A 21,068-nucleotide genomic window follows, 5' to 3' on the forward strand; every position below is an offset into this window, starting at 1 on the left:
TTGCTGAAAAAATGAATATGTGGTTACATGAAGGAATTCAAGGCAACAAAAAAACACTTATGTGCAAAGTTCCATTTTTGTGGAAAAGACATGTTTTCTTTACCCACTAGTGAGGTCAGCAACAAAGCGGGCGTACCAGCCACGGTCACGATCATCCTTGGGGCTAACTAAAACCCTTTTACTTCTACCCACGAGGGAAAAGACCCCTTCACGAAACAACTTGGGAGAGTAAAGATGAAGTAAGTGATGGAAGGTAAAAGGAGCAAAAACCAAATCCGGCAAATAGCGAAGGCATGCCACAACCCTCCACACGATGGGACTAATCTGGCCAAGGCAAACATTAAAATAGCGACCAAACTCGATGATCACTGGATCAATGGGAGGCTTGAACCCTAAAGTGAAAGGGTAAGTATAAACGAAAGAAAAGCCACTATGATAAGAGGTGATTCTTTGATTGGCACCAGGAATTAAAACTGGGAAATCTGGTTTTCAATGACATTCTCGTCAAACTAAAGAAAGAAGAACGTGAGTGATTAAACTTGGGTAACGTTCAGCAGGGTTAAGGGATGCTATAAAAGAAACTTGATTCTTCATGGTCTCAATCTGACACATAACAAAACTCTTGAGGAACAATCTCAGAAACCGTAGGCTCACGCATAGGTTCATTCAGGTCCCTATTTTTAGAAAAATATCTAAGGGTCAAAGGAGCCCTAAGTCTAGAAGAAGATGGTCTAGCGGAACTACTTTCCACCTCTCCTACTCCTAGTAGGGGCTGTAGAAGGAGAAAGCTCGTCGACGATCAGAACTTGTGAGGGTCTGATGTTGAAGAAGACATGTTTAACAAAGAAAATACAGAGGAAAGGTACAGAAATACGAAGAAGGGTTAAGGTGGTGGATACAGAGAAGAAGGAAGAAGGTTTCAAGAAATCAAAAAGGATGAAATATTTATAAGGAGATACAACCGTCGTTAAAATTGGTCATTATGAAGTGTCATAATGGAACCGTCACTTCGTGACTGACGCAGCCGTAGAAAAAACCCTAAAAAGCGTTGAGAAACTGCAAAACCAATCATAAGAAGCCACGTGGCATGGACATTAAATGAATGTGACATACGTCACATCGATTCTTAAGGAGGCATAATGATACTCGAGAAACGACGGTAAATAATTCCCGCCACAAAAACTTACCACTTCCCGAATATTCAGAAAGTGGGGGGGACTATCTGTATTGGTGAAAAAATACATGATATGTGGACTATCAATAAGCTAATAGGGCATGGTATGTGGAACATCGATGTAGCGATAAGTGGCATTCTAAATTAGATGAGTTAAAGAATGCAGAAAGGGCATGAGAGAAACACCCACAGGGTTACACTGAGGAAAAAACCAGACCTAAAACCTATAAAAGGAGAAACAGGAACGAAATAAATAAAGGCTGTGAAGAAGGGAAGATACACAAACATGTCATAAATAAGGAAGGGAAATCGGTGCAGTTACAAGGAATCTTTAATCATAAATGTTTCTGCTACGGTTGTACATGGTAACAGGCAATTAAGGCAATTAATATCATTAGTGAGCCCAAATTAAGTTAGGAAATCGTTATAATTGTATGCTCCTATATAAGGACTGAAATCTCATTTGTAATGGCAAGAAACAATTATTATTGAAATTTATATAGTTATTCTTTGCTTTACTCTCAAAGTTCTAAGCCGTAATTGTGGGAGTGATTATCAGTTCATTTCATATTTTCTTTGACAATTATTTTCATTTCTTGATCTATTCTTTCAAATTGTTGGGAAAGTGAAGTAAATCTTGGTTACCAGTAGCCCGATTTTTTCTAGATATTGACTTTGACCGAGAAATCTATTTTTGGTTAAACATATACAGAGTTTAAGAAAGAAACGAAGTCGTTTGAAACTTGTGATCTTAAACATGTAATAACATTTGTTTAGCTTTAAAAGTTTGAAGTTTATGCTTTTAAACATGTTATAACATTTGTGTGACTATAAAAGTTTCTTATTAATAGTGAAATGTGAAGTTTAAGTTAAATTGTATCCAAATTTAGAGATCAGTCATTCTTCTTTAAATGGGTTAAAAAGAAAATAAATTCACATAAATTGAAATGAATTGAGTAATCGTTAACACGCACAATTTAGATTGAACAAACGAGAGAAAAAGTAAGAAACATGGTCATGGAAAGAAGAGAACGAACCCGAGGAGCCAGACAACGGCTCCGACGAGAGACAAGAGTAATGCAATTAAAGCAGAAGGCAAAGCTAATAAGAATGCCAATGGTCTGCAATATACCATATTCTTGTTCTTCTTTTTCTGTCACGACCCAAAATCCCAACCTGTCGTGATGGCGCCTATCTCGATACTAGGCAAGCCGATAATCTCAATAAACCAAAACTTCTCTTTAAGGTTGAAAATATAACATTTAAATACAATACAAACACTCCCCAAAACATGGTGTCACTGAGTACATGAGCATCTAATATGAATACAAGTCTGAAAAATATAGTCTATAATAGTCTGAGACCAAATACAATAAATAAAGAGATAGAGAAGGAGAGACAAGGTCTGCGGAACACAACAGCTACCTCAAAATCTCCTGAAAATCAACCGCGCAAAAGGGTCAACACCCGCTATATCCGGGTATACCTGGATCTGCACACGAAGTGTAGGGTGTAGTATGAGTACAATCAACTTAGCAAGTAACAATAATAAATAAGGAATTGAAGATAGTAACGAGCTACACAGTTATGGTTCATTTCCAGTAATTCCAGCAAAGAATAGACATGCTATCAAATCTGGCAGTTTAATGTCAAATCAATTTTTATACAGTTCTTATTCATGTAATCCGTATATCAACAATCTTTCAGAGATTTCACAATAATGACAGATAGCAACTAAGTGCAACAATAAATGGAAATCAAATACAACCTCTTAGGACAACAATCACTCATTGGGCTCCCAACCCTCATCACTCACTCTCAATGGGTACCCGCGCTCACTGGGGGTGTACAGACTCCGGAAGGGCTCCTACAGCCCAAGCGCTATAATCTGCACAGAAAACTCACGTGCCATAATATAAATATCTGGATCCGCACGGCCAACTCATGTGCTATAGTATAATATAAGGATCTGCACGGCCAACTCACGTGCTCCACGGCCAACTCACGTGCTATGATATCAATATCTCACAATCAGGCCCTCGACCTCTCTCAGTCATAAATCTCTCCAGTCTCTCGAGCTCTCATTATTCATGAAATCAGCCCAAACAACAATGATATGATGTATCAATAATAATAACAGAGACTCAGATAAAATATGCAAGTAAAAACTGAGACTGAGTACATATAGAATTTAGCAGGCAATTCAACAAGTACGCGACCTCTGTGGGTCCCAACAGTACTATCACATAGCCTAAGCATGATTTCTAACATGATTTACATTCAAATCTTATCAACACATAGAGAGCATATAGCAAACAACAAATTATTCAACTTTACAGTTTTCCCGGGACGGACCAAGTCACAATCCCCTCGGTGCACGCCCACACGCCCGTCACCTAGCATGTGCGTCACCTCCAAAATAATCACATGATACCAAAATCCGGGGTTTAATACCCTCAGGACCAGATTTAAAACTGCTACTTACCTCAAAACGTGAAACTCTTTACTCTGCTATGCCTTTGCCTCGCAAATCGGCCTCCGAATGCCTCGAATCTAGTCAAAAATAATTCATTTCAGTCAATAAAATTTATTGAAATTAATTTCATAAGAAAATACTATGTTTTCATAAAATTCCGAAATTTAGCTCAAAAATCGCCCGTGGGACCCACGTCTCGGAACCCGACAAAAGTTACAAAATCCGAAAGCGCATTCAACTACGAGTCTACCCACACCAATTTTACCAATATCCGACCTCAACTCGACCCTCAAATTTACAAATTTTATTTCCAAATTTCTAAGTTCCAATCTCCGATTTACACCTCAAAATCATGTAATCTAGTCGAATCATTCGATGATAATTCAATATTATGGAGTAGAAATGATCACAAGGGACTTACCTCAAGTTTTCCTTTAAAATATATCAAAAATCGCCTCTCCTCAAGCTCCAATTTGTCAAAAATGGCGAATGGGACGAAGTCCCTGGTTTTATAATTCTGCCCAGACAACCTCGGTTCTGCCTCGATCTTGGCCTTCGATCCTAGGCCTCGATCCTGGGCCTCGATCCTAGGCCTCGATACTGGCCCTCGATCCTGGTCCTCAATCCTAGGCCTCGATCCTGGCCCTCGATCCTAGGCCTCAATCGTGGCTTCGATCCTGATCCTCGATCATGGCCCTCGACCCTGACCTTCGATCATGTCTTCGACCCTGCCTTCGACTGTGACCCTCGACCCTCGGCTCAACCCTGGGCTCGATCATGGCTTCGATCGTGGCCCTCGACCCAGGGCTCGATCATGGCTTCGATCGTGGCCCTCGACCCTGGGCTCGATCATGGCTTCGATCGTGGCCCTCGACCCTGGGCTCGATTTCTGGCTCGATTCTGAGAGATTTCTGGGCTCGAATCTGGCAGAAGAAATTTCCAACAGAAGGAAATTGCAGCAGGTATTGCAGTTCAATTTTTGATCCGTTAACCATCCGAAACTCGCCCGAGGCCCTCGGGACCTCAACCAAATATACCAACAAGTCCTAAAACATCATAGAACTTAGTCGAATCCTCAAATCACCTCAAACAATGCTAAAACCATGAATTACGCCCCAATTCAAGCCTATTGAACTTTGAAATTTCTAATTTCTACAAATAACGCCGAAACCTATCAAATAACGTCCGATTGACCTCAAATTTTGCACACAAGTCATAAATAACATAACATACCTATTAAAATTTTTAGAATATGATTTCAACCCCGATATCAAAAAGTCAACCCCTCGGTCAAACTTCCCAAAAATTCAACTTTCGGCATTTCAAGTCTAATTCCTCTACGGACCTCCAAATATTCTTCCGGACACGCTCCTAAATCCGAAATCACCATACGGAGCTATTGGAATTATCAGAATTCGAATCCGAGGTCGTTTACATATAGGTCCATATCCGATCCACTTTTCTAACTTAAAATTTTTTCAATTATGAGACTAAGTGTCTCATTTCACTCCAAATTCCTTCCGGACCCGAATCAACTAACCCGATAAGTCATAAATCAATATCAAGGTATAAATTGAGAAGTAAATGGGGAAATGGGGTTATAATATTCAAAACGACCGGCCGGGTCATTACATTCTCCCCCTCTTAAACAAACGTTCGTCCTCGAACGAGTTTAGAATAATACATGGAGTCTCAAATAAGTGTGGATATTTGTTCCGCATCTCCTGCTCCATCTCCCAAGTAGCTTCTCCGACTGGCTAGCCTCTCCACTGCACCTTCACTGATGCTATGTTCTTTGACCTCAGCTTTCGAACCTGCCGGTCTAAAATAGCCACCGGCTCCACATCATAAGTCAAATTACCGTCCAACTGTACTGTACTGAAATCCAGAATATGAGATGGATCCCCGACATACTTTCGGAGCATGGATACATGGAACACTGGATGAACACCTGATAGACTAGGTGGCAAAGCAAGTTCATAAGCCACCTCCCCAATTTTCTTAAGTATCTCAAAAGGCCCAATATACTGAGGGCTCAACTTGCCTTTTTTCCCGAACCTCAACACTCCCTTCATGGGTAAAATCTTGAGCAGAACCTTCTCCCCAACCATGTGAACAACATCACGAACCTTCCTGTCGGCATAACTCTTCTATCTAGACTATGCCGTGCGAAGCCGTTCTTGAATTACTTTGACCTTCTCTAAAGCATCCCGAACCAAGTCCGTACCCAATAGTCTACCCTCACCAGGCTCAAACCAACCCACCGGAGACCGACACCGTCTCCCATATTAAGCTTTATACGGAGCCATCTGAATGCTTGACTGGTAGCTATTATTGTAAGCAAACTCTGCGAGTGGCAGAAATTGATCCCAAGAACCCCCAAAATCAATGACACAAGCGCGTAGCATATCCTCCAATATCTGGATAGTGCGCTCGGACTGTCCGTCCGTCTGAGGGTGAAATGTTGTACTCAACTAAACCTGTGTGCCCAATTCTCGCTCCACTGCGCTCCAAAACTGTGAGGTAAACTGCATACCCCGATCTGAAATAATGGACACCGTCACACCGTGTAGGCGAACAATCTCGTGAATATAAATCCTAGCCAACTGCTCCGAAGAATAATTAGTATCGACTGGAATAAAATGCGTAGATTTGGTCAACCGATCTACTATCACCCAAACAGCATCAAACTTTCTCAAAGTCTGTGGGAGTCCAACTACGAAGTCCATGGTAATACGCTCCCACTTCCACTCTGGAATTTCAAGTGTCTGTAGCAATCCGCCCGGTCTCTGGTGCTCGTACTTTACTTGTTGACAATTTAAACACCGAGATACAAACCCAACTATATCTTTCTTCATCCGCCTCCACCAATAGTGTTGTCTCAAATCCTTATACATCTTCGCGGCGCCTGGATGAATAGAGTACCGCGAACTGTGAGCTTCCCGGAGAATCAGCTCACGCAAACCATTTACATTAGGTACACATAGCCTGCCCTGTATCTGTAATACACCGTCATCTCCAATAGTGACTTCCTTGACATCATCGTGCTGAACCGTGTCCTTAAGGACAAGCAAATGTGGATCATCATACTGGCGCTCTCTGATGCAATCATATAAAGAAGACCGAGAAACTATACATGCCAAAACTTAATTCGTCTCGGAAACATCCAATCTAACAAACTGATTAGCCAAGGCCTGAACCTCCAAGGCTAAAGGCCTCTCTTCTACCGGTAAGTATGCTAAGCTGCCCAAACTCTCTGCCTTACGACTCAAGGCATCGGCCACCACATTGGCCTTTCCGGGATGATAGAGAATGGTGATATCATAATCTTTAAGCAACTCCAACCACCTTCATTGCTGCAAGTTAAGATCCTTTTGTTTAAACAAATGCTGTAGACTCCGATGATTGGTATATACCTCACACTGGACACCGTACAAGTAATGCCGCCAAATTTTCAAGGCATGAACAATAGCTGCTAACTCAAGATCGTGGACTGGATAATTCTTCTCATGTACCTTTAACTGTCTGGAAGCATAGGCAATCACCCTACCGTCTTGCATAAGTACTGTGCCGAGACCAATCTGCGACGCGTAACAATACACAGTATAAAACTCTGAACCTGTAGGCAACACCAATACCGAAGTTGTAGTCAAAGTTGTCTTGAGCTTTTGAAAGCTCTCTTCACATTCATCCGACCACCTGAACGAAGCACCTTTCTGGGTCAATTTAGTCATAGGCGATGCAACAGACGAGAAACCCTCCACGAAACGATGATAATAACCCCCCAAGCCGAGAAAACTCCGAATTTCAGTAACTAAGGATGGTCTGGGCCAATTCTGAACTACCTCTATTTTCTTCGGATCCACCTTAATACCTTCACTGGACACTATATGTCCCAAGAATGCCACTGAACTAAGCCAGAACTTACACTTAGAGAATTTGGCATAAAGTTTCTCGTCTTTCAGCCTCTGTAATACAATACCCAAGTGTTGTGCATGCTCCTCCTAGCTACGTGAGTACACCAGAATATCATCAATGAATACCACGACAAATAAATCAAGATATGGCTGAAATACACTATTCACCAAATGCATAAATGCTTCTGGGGCATTGGTTAGCCCAAAAGACATCACAAGAAATTCATAATGGCCATAACGAGTCCTGAATGGCGTATTTAGAATATCCGAATCCCGAATTTTTAATTGGTGATACCCAGACCTCAAATCAATTTTGGAGAACACCCTCGCTCCCTGAAGCTGGTCAAATAAATCATCAATACGCGGCAATGGATATTTATTCTTGATTGTAACTTTGTTCAACTGCCTATAATCAATGCACATTCGCATAGTACCATCTTTCTTTTTCACAAACAGAACCGGTGCACCCCAAGGTGACACACTAGGCCTGAAGTTGCTTTTTTAATTCTTTTAACTCAGCCGGTGCCATACGATATGGAGGAATAGAAATGGGCTGAGTGCCCTGCACCAAGTCAATACCGAAATCAATATCCCTATTGGGTGGCATACCCGACAGGTCTGCAAGAAATACATCCGAAAAGTCTCGCACGACTGGTACTGAATCAATAATAGGAGCATCTGCATCAATATCTCTCACAAAGGCCAAATATGACAAGCATCCCTTTCCAACCATACGTTGGGCCTTCAAATAAGAAATTACCCTGCTAGGAACAAGATCTAGAGAACCCCTACATTCAACCTTTGGCAACCCCGGCATCGTTAACGTCACGAATTTTGCGTGACAGTCCAGAATAGCATGACATGGAGACAACCAATCCATACCCAGGATTACATCGAAATCAACCATACCGAGTAATAAGACATCAACTCTAGTCTCCAGTTCCCTAATAGTTACCACACATGACCGATACACACGATCCACAATAATAATATTGCCCACCGGTGTAGATACACAAACAGGTGAAACTAAGGACTCACATGGCATATCCAGATAATGAGTAAAATATGATGATACATATAAATAAGTGGAACCATTGTCAAATAATATAAAAGCCTCCCTGTGGAATACTGAAACAATACTTGCGATCACTGCGTCTGAGGCAACAGCATCTGGCCTGGCAGGAAGAGCATAGAATCGAGCCTGCCCGCCTCCTGATCGGCCTCCCCCTCTTGGGCGACCCCTAGCTGCCTGATCCCCACCCCGAGATGGCAGGGCGGGTGGTGTAACTGCTGGTGCTGGTGCCGTCAGTCGAGAACTCTGCTGTGAAACCCCACTCAATAGCCTAGGACACTCTCTCTTGAAATGACCAAATTCTCCTTACTCGAAACAACCCCTCCTCTGACGGAACTGCTGCTCCTGATAACCCGAGGAATGACCTGCAGAAGCCTGTGTGGACGAGGCATGATGAGAACTCTGCACTGGTAGTGCACTGAATGAAGACTGGCCTGAGTGAGCACTGTAAGAACCATAGCTAGCGGATGCACCACGATGAGCTGGACGACCCGTCTGTGCATGCCTGTAAGAACGACCCTTACCACGGTGAAACTGACCCCCTGAAGGAACACCGTTGTAATCACCCGGACCACGAGGACTCTCAGCTTCTCTCTCTCCATGTTCCTGGCTACGAACCATCTTTATCTGTTGAGCAATGTCCACTACCTCATTAAACGTAGCACCATATACTCTCTCCCTATTCATAAGTAACCGCAGCTGATATGTGAGGCTATCAATGAACCTCATAATCCTCTCCCTATCAGTGGGAACCAACCAGTCTGCGTGACGAGCCAACTCAGAAAATCTCATCTCGTACCGCATCACGGACATATCACCCTAGCGAAGCTGCTCAAACTGTCTGCGCAGCTCTTCTCTGCGGGACTGAGGTACGAACTTCTCCAAAAACACCACGGAGAACTGATGCCAAGTAAGGGGTGCTGCGCCAACAGGCCTACGTCTCTCGTAAGTCTCCCACCATCTGAGTGCAGACCCAGAAAATTGAAAAGTAATGAATGAGACCCCACTGGTCTCCAGGATACCCGCTGTCCGAAGCATCCGTTGACACCTATTCAGAAAATCCTGAGCATCCTTTGACTCAGTACCGCTAAATGGTGGAGGTCGAAGCCTCTCAAATCTCTCAAGTCTCCTCTGCTCATCATCTGCCATAACAGGAACTACTGGGCCTGAGCAGCTGCAACCAGATGGGCTGGTAGTGCCTCCAGTATCTGAAGTCCCTGTACTACCTGGTCTGGAGTACGGGCAATGGGGGTTTGAGTACCTCCACCAGCCTGAGAAGTGGCAGGTGCGGCCTGAACCGAAATCACATGAGCAAGACCAGTGCATGCTGCCAATATCTGGGCCAAAGTCTCCTGAATGCCTGCAATCTCAATTGGCACAGCTGGTGCCTGAGCTGATCCTGTCGGCTCAACTATATCTGGAATCTTCTCCTGAGCTGGAACAACTAGTGGTACTACAGGTGCTATTCCAAATGTGGTACAAGCTACACCTCAACCTCTACCTCGGCCCCGGCCTCTACCACGACCCCGGCCTCTCGCGGCCCTAACTGGTGGCTGACCGTCCGATCCGGTAGTACGTGTCCTTACCATCTGTGAGAGAATAAAATAACAGAAATTTAGTTTTCAGAATCAACAAATTCGCACGACAGAATACAAGAAAGTGAAATTTTCCTAAGGGTACTGCAGCCTCTCGAAGATAAGTACAGACGTCTCCGTACCGATCCACAATACTCTACTAAACCTGCTCATGACTCGTGAGACCTATGTAACCTAGGCTCTGATACCAACTTGTCACGGGCCAAAATCCCAACATGTCGTGATGACGCCTATCTCGATACTAGGCAAGCCGATAATCTCAATAAACCAAAACTTCTCTTTAAGGTTGAAAATATAATATTTAAATACAATATAAACACTCCCCAAAACCTGGTGTCACTGAGTACATGAGCATCTACTATGAATACAAGTCTGGAAAATATAGTCTATAATAGTCTGAGACCAAATACAGTAAACAAAGATATAGAGAAGGAGAGACAAGGTCTGCGGAACACGGCAGCTACCTCAAAATCTCCTGAAAATCAACCGCGCGAAATGATCAACACCCGCTATGTCCGGGAACACCTGGATCTGCACACGAAGTGCAGGGTGTAGTATGAGTACAACCAACTCAGCAAGTAACAATAATAAATAAGGAACTGAAGATAGTAACGAGCTACACAGATATGGTTCATTTTCAGTAATTCCAGCAAAGAATAGACATGTTATCAAATCTGGCAGTTTAATGTCAAATCAATTTTTATACAGTTTCTGTTCATGTAATCCGTATATCAACAATCTTTCAGAGATTTCACAACAATGACAGATAGCAACTAAGTGCAACAATAAATGGAAATCAAGTACAACCTCTTAGGACAACAATCACTCACTGGGCTCCCAGACAACAGCCTCTCTAAGTCATAAATCTCTCCAGTCTCTCGAGCTCTCATTATTCATGAAATCAGCCCAAACAACAATGATATGATGTATCAATAATAATAACAGAGACTGAGATAAAATGTGCAAGTAAAAACTGAGACTGAGTACATATAGCATTTAAGAGGCAATTCAACAAGTACGCGACCTCTGTGGATCCCAACAGTACTATCACATAGCCTAAGCATGATTTCTAACATGATTTACAGTCAAATCTTATCAACACATAGAGAGCATATAGCTAACAACAAATTATTCAACTTTACAGTTTTTCTGGGATAGACCAAGTCACAATTCCCTCGATGCACGCCCACACGCCCGTCACCTAGCATGTGCGTCACCTCCAAAATAATCACATGATACCAAAATCCGGGGTTTAATACCCTCAGGACCAGATTTAAAACTGCTACTTACCTCAAAACGTGAAACTCTTTACTCTGCTATGCCTTTGCCTCGCAAATCGGCCTCCGAATGCCTCGAATCTAGTCACAAATAATTCGTTTCGGTCAATAAAATTTATTGGAATTAATTCCATAAGAAAATACTAATTTTTCATAAAAATCAGAAATTTAGGTCAAAAATTGCCCGTGGGGCCTATGTCTCGGAACCCGACAAAAGTTACAAAATCCGAAAGCCCATTCAACCACGAGTCTACCCATACCAATTTTACCAAAATCCGACCTCAACTCGACCCTCAAATCTACAAATCTTATTTTCAAATTTCTAAGTTCCAATCTCCGATTTACACCTCAAAATCATGTAATCTAGTCGGATTATTCGATGATAATTCAATATTATGGAGTAGAAATGATCACAAGGGATTTACCTCAAGTTTTCCTTGAAAATATATCAAAAATCGCCTCTCCTCAAGCTCCAATTTGTCAAAAATGACGAATGGGACGAAGTCCCTGTTTTTATAATTCTGCCCAGACAACCTCGGTTCTGCCTCGATCTTGGCCTTCGATCGAGGTCCTTGATCCTAGGCCTTGATCCTGGGCCTCAATCCTGGGCCTCGATCCTGGCCCTCGATCCTAGGCCTCGATCCTGGCTTCAATCCTGATCCTCGATCATGGCCCTCGACCCTGGCCTTCGATCATGTCTTCGACCTTGCCTTTGACAGTGATCCTCGATCATGGGCTCGATCATGGCTTCGATCGTGTCCCTCGACCCTCGGCTCGATCATGGCTTTGATCGTGGCCCTCGACCCTGGGCTCGATCATGGCTTCGATCGTGACCCTCAACCCTGGGCTCGATCTAAGCTCATATCTGGGCTCGATTCTAAGAGATTTCTGGGCTCGAATCTGGCAGAAGAAATTTCCAGCAGAAGGAAATTGCAGCAGTTGTTGTAGTTCAATTATTGATCCGTTAACCATTCAAAACTCGCCCGAGGCCCTCGGGACCTCAACCAAATATACTAACAAGTCCTAAAACATCATACGAACTTAGTCGAATCCTCAAATCAACTCAAACAACGCTAAAACCATGAATTATGCCCCAATTCAAGCCTATTTAACTTTGAAATTTCTAATTTCTACAAATAACGCCGAAACCTATCAAATCACATCCGATTGACCTCAAATTTTGCACACAAGTCATAAATGACATAACATACCTATTAAAATTTTTAGAATATGATTTCGACCCCGATATCAAAAAGTCAACCCCTCGGTCAAACTTCCCAAAAATTCAACTTTCGGCATTTCTAGTCTAATTCCTCTACGTACCTCCAAAAATTCTTGCGGACACGCTCCTAAGTCTGAAATCACCATATGGAGCTATTGAAATTATCAGAATTCGAATCCGAGGTCATTTACACATAGGTCCATATCTGGTCCACTTTTCTAACTTAAATTTTTTTTAATTATGAGACTAAGTGTCTCATTTCACTCCGAATTTCTTCCGGACCCGAACCAACTAACCCGATAAGTCATAAATCAATATCAAGGCATAAATTGAGAAGTAAATGGGAAAATAAGGTTATAATATTCAAAATGACCGGCCGAGTCATTACATTTTCCACCTATTGCACCAAGTAATTAACCCGAAATGACAATAAAGGAGCAATAAATATTCAAAGTTGAAAAGGATTTATGCTGAGGGACGACTTTAGAAAAATCATAAGAGTTCAAGAGAGGTTGTATTACAATGGTTTAACTGTTTGTTTGGATAAACGATAAGTTGGCGGTTTTCACCTTTAACAGAGCATACCATATATGAAACGAATCGAGCATTAGCTTTTCAAATACCATTACAGATTTATTTTTTATTCTTTTTAAAAAAAATACCATTAAAGTTGTAAATCTTTATTTTTCTTCCCCCATTTTCCTTTTTTCTCCTCTCCATTTCTCTTTTCTCCATTTTCCCCAAGTTCTAGTGTAGATTAGAGACACATGGTATTGAGAACACATGTGTATTTATTCTTTGTACAGATTAGTTGTAGTGTAGTTGGTACAGCTGTACACAACTGTACATATGTACATAATATAAATAGGCGTAGATATGTTTTGTACTAAGCAACTTTTATATTTTGTATCTTGTACACTTTAGCTCTGTTAATTTCTAATGAAAGAGAAGGTTCCAGAAGACTCTCTGCCTAGGTCCTTCTCAATCCTCCATTAGAGCTCATTCGAGGTGAGCTTTTCCTCTTCATTTCTTCTACTATTCTGTCATGGTATCAGAGCTAGGATCTCAATCCTAGGCTCAATCAGTCGATTATTCATTCGATTATATCTCTACGATACTTTTTTATGCGAGTAGCAAAATTTCCCCAATTTTCGATCCTCTATAAGTATGGCTATTGACGAAAACACGACGGATTCCACAAATCTGCTTCTAGATTCGACAAATCCACTCTACATGAATTCATCTGAAAGTGCGGGTTCTATGCTTGTACCGGTACCTTTCGAACGGATCGGGATATAGGTCATGGAGAAGAGGAGTTCTCAGAGATCTCTCAGTGAAAAATAAGGCGGGATTCATAAATGGGAAATACAGGAAATCGGATTCCAAGGACCCTAATTATGATCAATGGAAATGATGTGACGATATGGTCATGTCGTGGATTCTGAATTCTATCTCAAAGGATTTAGCGGATAGTCTACAATATGTTAATGATGCTCAGGAACTTTGGCAGAAACTAGAGGATAGATATGACCAGGCAAACGGAGCGAAGCTGTATCAATTGCGGAAAGAGATAAATGATTTGAGTCAAGGAACCCTAGACATCACTGGGTATTACACTAATATAAAGAAGCTCTGGGAAGAGCTAAACACGTTAAATGCACATGCTCAGTGCAAATGCAATTGTACATGTGGTGCTAAGGCAAATATGCAGAAGGCTGATGTAAGGCCCTGTAAAAGTTTTGCATATGAAAAATAATGTTTCGTAGTGCCGAATTGGTTTTACGTGTTTTGGCGGAAAAATACGTTTCTGCGGTCCATTATGCGACCGCAAAATCACTCTGCGGGCCACATAATGGCCGCAGAAGTGAGGCAGAAGAGGGCCAGTTTAGATTAAATATGCGGTCGACAATGCGACCGCATAACTGTTCCGCGGTCACTATGCGACCACAGAACATGTATGCGAGCTGCATAGTGACCGCATACACAGACAGATATTTGTAGTATTGGACACCGATTATGCGACCGATATGCGGTCCGTATAACCATTATGCGGTCGCATATGCAACCGCAGACCTTGTTCTGGAGCTTCATTTTTGGGTTTTTAAAACGCGACCCTACTTCGTTAAATACACGTTTTGGGCTATTTTTGAGCTATAATCTGATATTTTAGAGTGAGAGAGAGTGACCTAGAGTGAGAAGGTGTTCTTCAATAATTGTTCTTCAATTCTTGCTCAAGTTTTGGAAGATTAAGAAGGGAAACTCACTAGGTCTTCATCCTAGAGATAAGATTCTACACCCTAACCCCTAATTTCAAAATTATCTGAAAATGGGTAATTAGCAAGATAATTTTTGGGCATGAGAGTTGTTTATTTTACATGCATGTGATATCAAGGGGTGTAGGAAGATTGCTGAACTAAGCATGGTAAAGATTGGGTTGTGGGATGATGGAATCCTCCATAAAAGGACCTTGAAACCTTATGCACACCTAGTGTTTGATAAAATGCTCAAATGAGCTAGAACCATGATCATCCTCCTAATTTTGATTCAATTTGTTATATTTCTACAATAGATTGAAGTTGCTAAGAATTTTGAAATATTTTAGAGTTTAAGGAAGCTCAATTGAGGTATGTTGGCTAAACTCTTCTCTTAGAATTAGATTCCATGATATTCATGTAAAATATGTAAGTCCCGAGTGGTTCATTATAAAATTGGCTATTCCGAGTAAGACTGTGTTGAAAAATATATGTTCAGCAAGTAACCCGAACGCTTTATTTATGTTGTGTTATCAATTGAGGATGTGGTAAAATATGGGTTGTGCATTAATAATGTTTCGACTTCAAGTCAAGTTCAAACGAAGGCTATTATGCCATTTTTTTGCGAAATACCTATATGTGCTTTAGACTCTTAATTGCTCACAGGTGTACTACACACCTTGAATTGAATTGTTGTTGTTGGTAATGATGACGTTTATGTTTGAAAGTGAAAAGGTGAGCATGAAATACTAAATATGGCCAACGTGCCAAGAATGATCTTATAAATTATGGCCATTGGTGCCAATGAAATGAAAATATGTGAAAGTAATTTGAAATGCGATGATTGATACAAAAAGGTTGATGTCTCGAATAAGACAGCCTATCCGATCGGGTCGTAATCGGACATCATGCCGCACACATGGTGGTGATTGTGCTGGAAATTGTAATTGAAATTGTGATTATGGTTGATGTCCCTAATGGATAGCCTAGCCGATCGGGTCGTGATCGGACTCCGTGTTAAAGACGGTGTTACTGATACTGAAAGTAATTGCGGTTGATGTCTCTAATGAGATAGCCTAGCCGATCGGGTCGTGATCGGACTCCGTGCTGAGAGTACGGTAGTATTGGTATTGTGAATAATGGTATTGTGAACAATGAAATATCGATACTAAAAATCTCCCAATGTGAGATATGGAAATTAATTGAAATACTGTCTTGATCCTAAATTGAGGTTTGGTGTTGATTAAAGCTTCCATTAACATTATGATAATCTTGTTTGTATTATTTGTCATTCTATTGAGAGAGTGTTTAGTTATACATACTAGTGCTATTCGACAGTACTAACGTCCCTTTTGCCGGGGGCGCTGCATCTTTAAATGGATCCGGGTGGTTCCACAATAGGAAATATTGATCAGTGATAGCAGTACACCTTCTTCTCAGCTGACTTGGTGAGCCCCACTTCATCCCGGGGTCATGTATCTTTTGTTCTTTGTGTATTCTGTTTGAGGTATAGTTGGGACTTTATTGCCGGCATCATCATTGAACTCTTCTTTATCTATAGAGGCTTCGTAGACGTAGTGTGGGTTGTATATTGGTGCTGGAAAAGACAAACTATGTTATGTTGTGGTTATATTACTTGTCCTATTTGAGACTTTAAAAATGATGAAACCCATTAATAATGAATTGGTATAGTAGACATGATCACGTTTTTGTCTAATTAATAAAAAATATGTATTATCTTCATTCGTGGATGAGTTTGGGTAGAAGAAAATCTAACAGGCTTGCTCGGTCGAGTTCGCTCGGTTGAGCGCCGGTCGCGCTTCTCGGTTTTGGGGCGTGACAGCTGAGTATGACAAAAGGTTGATTCAGTTCTTAATGGGGATAAACGAAGTTTATACTGTGGTAAGGGGAGTATTCTGATGATGAATCTGTTGCTTTCACTCGCACAGGCTTTTTTAATCCTTATCCAAGAGGAGAAACAAAGAGAGGTCAAACCAAACAATCAGTTTGTGATTGAATCTACTGCCCTGAGTGCAAATAGGTCAGGAGGAAATTCTTTCAGAACAAGCTATAATCAACAATCAAATACTTCAGACAATGCTGGATATATAGACTATAATCAACAAGGAAACAGAACTGGGAACAATAACTACAGGGGAGGATATTCTGGGAGCAGACCCCGGCCTTTTGTGACTATTGTAAGAAACTAGGTCACACTAAGGAAAGATGCTACAAATTACATGGTTATCCATAAGATTCAAGGTTCAACAAAGGAAAGAGACTTGCTGCCAATGTACATGGAATTCAAAGTGAGAATGGCATTGAAGGTGAATATGTAGACAATGGCCAAGTACAATAACATGATCGAACCATGCAAAACCTTACAAAGGAACAGTATAACCAACTGCTGAGCATCCTGGAGAATTTTCATGCTGGAAATGGAGGAAATGAACTGAAAGCAGGAGCTGTGAACTTTGCAGGTATTTCAGCTTGCTCAACTTCCTTTGATTCTGGTACTAACTCATATGAGTGTTTTAGATCAATTGTTGATTCGTGGATACTTGATTCTGGGGCATCAAATCACATGACCTATAACAAATCCATGTTGACCAATGTGAAAATTCTAGTATACCCTCTCTTAGTTACATTGCCTAATGGTTATAAGGTGAAGGTGACATTGATGGGAGATGTAGTCATGAGTCCTAGTTTCACCCTGAAAAGAGTCATTTTTGTCCCTAGTTTCAAATTCAGCCTAATTTTTATGCATTGCTTAACAGTTCAACTTGATTTCTTTGTTATATTTACCAAATTTGCTTGTATCCTTTTGCAGTCCCCTTCACTGAAGAGGCCTCTGGCAACTGGTAAAGGTAAAGATGGTATGTACCTTTACACCTCAGATTCCTGCAAGTCTAATTCCTTGGTTAATGCCAATTCATCTAGTTCATCTAATAAAGGTGATGCAATCACTAAATCTGTTTCAGATGTTCCATCTAGCCTAACTAGTAGTAATAATATTGTCTCACACTCTGTTTCACATGTTGTACCTAGTTCACACAACTCTGTTTCACACACTTCTTCTCACGAATGCAATAAAGTTGTCACAAATTCTCATATGCAATGTAAAGGAAATGCCAATTCTACATACAATGCACCTATGTTTGATAAATATATGATTGATCTCTTGTGGCGCAATAGATTGGGACGTGTACCCTTTGCCAAAATGAGAGGAATTGAATCCATACTTGTTCATTTTCACTCAAACAACCCTTCATTTGTCATATATGCCCAATGGCTAGACAAAACAGATTTTCCTTTCCAGAAAGAACTATAGTCACAACCAAAATATTTGAAATCCTACATGTTGATTTATGGGGGACCTATCATGTCCCAACACATGATAGGCATAAGTACTTCATCACCCTAGTAGATAACTACAGTAGGTGTACTTGGACACACCTGCTTAGATGCAAAAGTAATGCTCTGCAGGAAGTCAAGGCTTTCACTGCCATGGTAAAGAATCAATTCAATTGCTCCATTAAGACCATTAGAACTGACAATGGTCTTGAGTTCATAAACTCTGAGACTGCTTCCTTCTTGCAGTCCTAGGGCATTATACATCAGAAAACATGTCCCTATACGCTCCAACAGTATGGCATAGTAGAAAGAAAACACAAGTATCTTTTAGAAACAGCCAGGGCATTGTTGTATCAGTCTAAACTCCCCATGCAATACTGGGGAGAATGCATTCTCATCTCAACCTATTTGATTAACAGACTCCCTTCTACTACCCTCAAAAACAAATGCCTATTGGAGTTACTTTAGAAAAGAAAACCCAACTATTCTCACCTTAAAAGTTTTGGACGCCTTTGTTTTCCTACAACCCTCAAAACTTACAAAGATAAATTTGAAGCAAGATCCTTACCTCATATTTTTGTGGGATATCCCTTTGGGACAAAGGGAAATAAGGTACTCAATCTAGTCACAAAGAGAATTCATGTATCAAGAGATGTTGTATTCCATGAAAGTGTATTTCCTTTTGCTTTGCATTCTGATTCCAATAGAGTATTTCCCTCATTTCCACGAGTAAATTCAGATTTGGCACAAGACATGTTTCCTCCTCACGAGTCAGTATCTCTTCCTAGTTCACCTAGTCCATATCTTCCAGCTATGTCACCTGACTCCTCATCACCAGGGCTGAGTGAATCCAATTCTCATACAACTTCAAACTTTGAAGAATATTCTACCTTGTTTGACAACAATCAGCATGAGACATCTACCAATAATACTCCCAACTTAATGATTCAACAACCTAATAAAACATCAGGAAGACCCTCCAGAACTCTCAAAGTCCCTACCTATTTGAAAGATTATAACTACTCATTCCCCAAGTTACAGACAAGCCACCTTAACTCTCCTTCCAGCAGCAACCAAAGCACTACCTCACTTTCTTTTAATGTATCTATACCTAATGCCCAATGTGTTTCACTCAATGCTTTGAGTTCTGATAGTCAGCAATTGATTAAAAACGTTTTACATGGGACTGAGCCCTGTTCATATGAAGAGGCAGCTGCTGATCCTGCATGGCAAACAGCTATGAATCAGGAATTTGAAGCACTTTATGCCAACCATACTTGGAGTTTAGTGCCACTTCCAGTTGGAAAAAGAACAATAGGTTGTAAATGGGTATATAAGGTGAAGTACAAGGTAAATGGGAGCATAGAAAGATTTAAAGCAAGGCTAGTAGTAAAGGGATACACTCAGCAGGCAGGGGTAGACTATACAGAAACTTTTTCACCAGTAGTAAAGATGACAACTGTTTGAGCTCTAATTGGGACAACAGTGAAGAAAGGATGGGAGATCTTCCAACTAGATGTCAACAATCCATTCCTCCATGGGGACCTCCATAAGAAAGTATATATGGAAGTACCTCCAGGTCTTGTTGTGGAAAGACCAGGCTTAGTGTACAAATTGAATAAGTCCTTATATGGTCTAAAACAAGCAAGCAGGCAATGGTATGAGAAGTTGACTGCAGCACTCTGTTCCAGAGGATACACACACTCCCTACTCGACTATTCATTGTTCTACAAGAAGCATGGAACTTCAGTGGTGTTTGTGGCTGTTTATGTAGATGATGTCCTGATAACAAGGACTGATTTACAGGAAATAGAAGCACTGAAGGCTTTCTTACATGAGACCTTCAAAATAAAGGACATGGGAAGGCTACATTATTTCCTGGGATTGGAGATTCTGTACAAGGATGATGGGGTACGAATATCTCAAAGGAAATTCACAATGGATCTATTGACAGAGTTTGATTGCACCAAGTACTCTACTTTAACTTCTCCACTTGACCCTTCAACTAAGCTAAGTGCAGATGAGGGGTCTTTACTTCCTGATCCTTCTCACTATAGGAGACTAGTAGGAAAGCTAAATTTCTTAACTAATATAAGGCTTGACATATCTTATAGTGTGCAGCATTTGAGTCAATACATGCAGAGTCCAACGGAGCCACACCTGAAAGTCGCATACCATGTACTTAGGTACCTTAAAGGTGATCCAAGCTTAGGGATTTTTCTATCCAACAGCAAAAACTACAGGGTTCAAGCCTTCTGTGACTCAGACTGGGCAACCTGCCCTGAGTCAAGGAAATCAGTTAGTAGATATGTTGTGTTGCTAGGTGATAGCCCTATTAGCTGAAAATCTAAGAAACAACACACTATTTCATTATTCTCAGCAGAAGCAGAATACAGAGCAGCTAGACAAGTTGTGGGAGAATTAGTGTGGTTACTTAGGCTGCTTGAAGAATTGACAGTTCTCTTAACATTACTTGTCTCAGTTTTCTGTGATAGCCAAGCAGCTCTCCACATAGCTAAGAATTCTGTATTTCATGAACGTATAAAATACATAGAAGTGGACTGCCACTTTGTGAGGAATCAACTACACGAGGGATTCATCTCATTACATCCCATTTTCACACATGAGCAGCTGGCAGATATATTCACCATGCCTCTTACATGGATCAAACATTGTAATTTACTTAGCAAGTTGGCTGTGAGTTCCTCCCTTCCAACTCGAGGGGGGTA

The sequence above is a fragment of the Nicotiana tomentosiformis genome, chromosome 7 (assembly GCF_000390325.3).
Source record: "Nicotiana tomentosiformis chromosome 7, ASM39032v3, whole genome shotgun sequence".
Classification (NCBI taxonomy): Eukaryota; Viridiplantae; Streptophyta; class Magnoliopsida; order Solanales; family Solanaceae; genus Nicotiana; species Nicotiana tomentosiformis.